We start from the raw sequence: 5,935 nt of genomic DNA, 5'->3' as shown, positions 1-5,935 counted from the left end.
TTAGAACCTAGAGCCTCTTGCAAACCTTTCCAAAAATCTGATGTGAACCTTGGATCTCTATCCGACACAATACTCAACGGTATACCATGTAGTTTCACAATCACCTTGATATAAATCTCAGCCAACTTCGCAACTGGAAAAGTGATGTTAATAGGAATAAAGTGAGCAGACTTTGTCAACCTATCAACAATCACCCAAACCGCATCGAAACCTCTCACAGTATTTGGTAAACTCGTCACATAGTCCATAGAAATACTATCCAATTTCCACTCTGGAATATCCAACGGTTGCAACAACCCTGCAGGACGCTGATGCTCCACTTTCGACTTCTGACATACCAAACACGCATACACAAACTGAGCCACATCCCTTTTCAAACCAGACCACCAAAAGATCTTCTTCAAATCCTGATACATCTTATTGGCTCCCGGATGAATACTCAAACTGCTTCTGTGACCTTCCTCTAAAATCATCTTTTTCAGCTCGGAATCATCAGGTACACAAATTCGACCACGGAATCTCAAAACACCCTGACCATCCACTCTGAAGTCGCCATCATCACTTTGATTTGCCACCATAAACAAATCAACAAGTTTCACATCCATTTTCTGTCTCTCGCTAACGGTCGACAGAAAGTCATTCGTCACTTTCAACATACCCATCTTCACACTACCTGGCGTCAATTCACATACTAAACTAAGATCACGAAACTGCTCCAAAAGTTCCCACTCCTCCGCCATCATAGCGGACATATGCAAAGATTTCCGACTCAAAGCATCGGCAACCACATTAGCTTTACCAGGATGGTAATTCAAGCTAAAGTCATAGTCCTTCAAGAATTCCAACCACCTACGTTGTCTCATGTTCAACTCTTTCTGATCAAATAAGTATTTCAAACTCTTATGATCACTAAAGACCTCGAACCTTGCACCGTAGAGATAATGCCTCCAAATCTTTAATGCAAAAACCACCGCAGCTAACTCTAAATCATGAGTGGGATAATTCTTCTCATGAATCCTTAACTGCCTCGAAGCGTAAGCCACCACCTTACCTTCCTACATCAAAACACCACCTAACCCCATATGCGATGCATCACAATACACCACAAACGGTTCCTCAGGATCAGGTAAAACCAAAACCGGAGCTGAAGTCAACCTTCTCTTCAACTCTTCAAAATTCCTTTCACAAACTATGTCCCAAATAAACGCCTTACCCTTGCAAGTAAGCTGAGTTAACGGAAGTGCCAACTTCAAAAAGCCTTCTATGAATCTTCGGTAATAACCCGCCAAACCTAAGAAGCTTCTGATCTTAGTAACCGATCTCGGAACCTCCCATTGTAGCACAGCATCTACCTTGGATGGATCCACTGCAATCCCATTACCTGAAATCACATGACCAAGAAAACTCACCTCTGATAACCAGAACTCGCACTTGGATAACTTAGCATACAACTGCTTCTCCCTCAAAACATGTAGCACAACACGCAAATGCTCCTCATGCTCTTCCGGAGACTTAGAATAAATCAAGATGTCATCTATGAAGACCACAACAAACTTATCCAACTGATCATGGAATATGCGATTCATATACTCCATAAACACACCAGGTGCATTAGAAACTCCGAACGGCATCACCAAAAACTCATAATGCCCGTACCGACTCCTAAACGCACTCTTCTGAATATCTTCCTCCTTCACTCGAATCTGATGGTAACCAGATCTTAAATCAATCTTGCTAAACACACTGGCTCCCACCAACTGATCCATCAAGTCGTCAATCCTAGGAAGTGGATACTTATTCTTAATCGTCACCTTGTTCAACTGGCGATAATCAATACACAACCTCATGCTTCCATCCTTCTTCTTTACCAACAAAACTGGAGCTCCCCATGGTGAAACACTAGGCCTCACAAAATGTTTTGCTAGCAACTCTTCCAATTGTTTCTTTAATTCCACTAACTCTGATGCCGACATTCTATATGGCGCCATAGAAACAGGCCTCGTACCAGGAACTAGATCTATGGAAAACTCCACCTCTCTCTTTGGCGGCACATCAGAAAAGTCTTCAGGAAACACTTCGGGAAATTCTCGCACTACTGGAAAATCCCCAACTGCAGCTCGACTCTCCACAGTCAACGATGCAAACACACCAAACAATTGTGCCCCATCTTCTAACAGTCGATTCAACTCCTTGGTAGATAAGACATCAAATTCCACATCCTTCTCAAGAAATGGAAACCTCACCAACTTATGATAACAATCGATATGGACACGATTATTCATCAACCAATCCATTCCCAGAACCACGTCTAACTCGTTCATCGACAAACAAATCAAATCAACAGTAAAGTCCTTACCGAAGATTGATACCGGACAATTCTTACAAACTAAAGAAGTAGTCACTGACCCCATTGCTGGTAAATCGATAACCATCTCACCACCCAGGTCAGATAAAACAAGACCTAATCTTTTAACACAATTATCGGCTATAAAACAATGCGAAGCACCCGTATCAATAATAGCAATTAAAGAAATGCCATTAATAAAACAAGTACCTCTGATCAGTCGATCACCCTTGTCCGTCTGAGTTCCAGCCAAAGCAAACACCTTCCCACCAGCTTGAACTTTCTTCTTCGGACATTGACCGCTCATATGTCCCTCTTCACCACAATTAAAACACACTATTCCCTTGAACGTACAGTCGGATGACAAATGTCCTGCCCTCCCACACTTGAAACATTTCCTCGTGTCACCATTGTAGACATTACTTTTGTGGCCAGGTTTACCACACTTAAAACATACAATCTTAGCAGGAGCATCTCCCCCACTAAACCTCGGTCCATAATTCATCTTTTGCTTACCATTCCCTCCATCATACGGCTTCCCACGATTCTGCGGACCTTTGTTCCTCTTTTCATTAATCACCTTATGATGAGCATTATTATCCTCATCATAAATCCTACAGCTGTCCACCAAATCTGGAAACACCCGAATCTTCTGATATCCTACCGCCTTCTTGATATCAGAACGTAACCCATTCTGGAACTTAATGCACTTAGAAAATTCTGCTCCCTCACCAACAAAGTGCGGGTAGAATTTCACAAGTTCATTAAACTTTGCCGCATATTCAGACACAGACATGCTGCCTTGAACCAAAGCCAGAAACTCAGTCTCTTTCTTTCCATGGACATCCTCCGGATAATACTTCCTCAAAAACTCCCTCTTGAACACCGTCCAGGAAATCTCTTCACCGGTTGCTTCTAACCTTGCCAAAGTCTCCAGCCACCAATCATCAGCCTCCACAGCTAACTGATGAGTGCCATACCTGACTTTCTGTTCTTGCGTGCAATCCATCACACGAAAGATCCTCTCCATCTCCTTCATCCAAGTCAAGGCTCCCTCGGGGTCATACGTTCCCTTAAACACAGGAGGATTCTCCCTCTGGAAAGTCGCTAAACTCCGAGACCTTGCATTCTCATCCGTATGCATAGCTTCAGCCATAGCTTGCAATGCAGCAGCAATAGCAGCGTCATTACGTCCAGCCATCTCTAAACTTAATAATAACACCAAGAGAAGTAAGCCCAAAAAAAAATAACACAAGAATTGTTAGACCAAACGACACGACACTTGGTCGGACAAGACCGACCCGCTCTGATACCACTAATCTAACACCCCAATTCTACCCAGGCATATAGGTACAAATATCAGAGTATAAAAATTAAATTCATAAAAACAATTAGGGCGTTACACTTAAGTAACCACATAACCAAACATAACATACTCGCAAAAGATGCGTAACACAAATAATCAAAGAGGACGGATACTCATAAACACCTGAATGTATTCATACTTATATATATGCATCGGTAAACAAAATATCCACAACATTCCTCCAAAATACACCGTATGAGAAGGTATCCAAAATACATAATACGAATGCATCTAAAGGATCAAATATACATCAAAAGGATCCTATAAGCATTATCTACAAAATAAGTGTTCGATCCCCCCCCCCCCCTAGGTGTTACGTATCACGAGCGGACGACACCAAAACGGACGACTACAAAGAGAGCACCTACACTTGCGGATCACCTGCACATTACCCACGAGTAGGTAACATTAAGGCAGAAGGGTGAGAATATAATTCATAATGAAAGCATGATCAATATAGTAATGCCCACAAATATCATTAAGAATCATATAACAAGATAATCCAATAAGTCAACCACAGTCAATATATAAGTAATGCGGTACATGAATGATAACATAAATTATAAAGACTGACGATGATGAATGAGACTCGACTATGCGTATGCATGTGGTACCAAATCCGGAGTAAAACTCCTCCTTGTCATTATGACAAATACACCTGCCAAGCATTATGCTGGGACTTTATTCCACTCAGGAAGCCCGCAGGCTGTCGTCATCGAGCATTTAGCTCCCACTGATGACCTCTTCCCACTCAGGCTAATATACCGTTACCGAGCATTAAGCCCCTACTGGTAACCAATGCCCGCAGGCCATCTGTTAACAGCATTCCGCCATTAACGTATTGAAATGTTATGCTGTGCATACAAACGACTCAATTACATAACAACAACCACAATAATATAACTCGGTCACATATCCACATCACACCGGTTATATTAATCCACACGGATACATCATCAAAATTGCCACTCAGGCGTTCATATTCACACAGCACACATATATCGTCAAAACATACTTGATTAGCAAATATCATTTCACAAAATACATTTATGAAAAATCATTCAACCACCAACACACTCTTCTTTATCATAAAGCATACTCAAGGGTTCTCATAATACTTCAAAGGGCGCGTAGAAACGACCTACGGTTCAAAGGATACAACAAAACGAAGTTTGGAAAACAAAATTTCGCACAGTCCGCTTGAGCTCCGCTCAGCGGACCCAGACAGGGAATTATCAGACAAAAATACAGAACCTCCGCTCAGCGGACCTTCACAGAGATTTTTCTGCAAAAGGACCTCCGCTCAGCGGACCCCCTCCGCTCAGCGGACCTGCGTAAACCTAGAAAAATCAGTTCTGCTACAGACCTGCAAAACCCCATCCAATCCTCTCAAAACCTCAAATAAGCTTCCCTACACATCCTACACAACCCATACATGCCATATATTCACTCTATCAATCAATGATCCATGGCTCACTCACTAAATGTCAATAACCTAACAATTTCTTCATGAGCAAGAAAACATGGAGAAATGAAAAACAAACATGATCCATGGGAATATCTATCATCATAGTACACATACACACCACAAAATCAAGTTTATAACTTCAAAGCTCACAAAACACCCAATTTACCATTGTTGATCAAGCTTAGAAAAGAGCAAGAACAAGAACAAAACACACAAAACTATAAGAACCATACAATCAAGATAAACTAGATTCATCCCCCTTACCTTGGTTAGATTCTTGGCTCTAGCTTGGTTTGGATTCCTACACTTCTCTTCTTCTCTTTGTTTTTCTCTTCTTTCTCTTCTCTTCACAAGCTCTCTTTCTTTCTTTCCCAAAATATCTCAAAATATCTCTTTTTCTCTCTATATCTCTTTCTATTTCTCTACTTCTCGTTATCCCCCACACAACTTTCATAAATTCTAATTTTGGCCCAAATGTTACTAAACATTAATTCTAACCAATTAACACCCAAAACATAATAATTACACACATGGAAAGTAATAAGTAAAATATTAGCATAATTAATATTTACCGACTGACTCGACTCAAAAACGGTAAAATTAGGGAAATGTAGCAAACATCACAATTAATCAGAAAAACACATTTATGGGCGTTACAATGCGGGCCGTGCGGCGGCAGAGGAGGTCCTAGAGAGTGAGGGTTAGGCATACCCAGTAGGGGTTCAGGTTTATTTTTCTTGTTTTCGGCTTGTATTTC

Source organism: Vicia villosa, unplaced genomic scaffold (genome assembly GCF_029867415.1).
Source record: "Vicia villosa cultivar HV-30 ecotype Madison, WI unplaced genomic scaffold, Vvil1.0 ctg.002103F_1_1, whole genome shotgun sequence".
Taxonomy (NCBI): domain Eukaryota; kingdom Viridiplantae; phylum Streptophyta; class Magnoliopsida; order Fabales; family Fabaceae; genus Vicia; species Vicia villosa.
The sequence above is the reverse complement of the archived record's forward strand: the minus strand, read 5'-3'. Positions refer to the sequence as shown.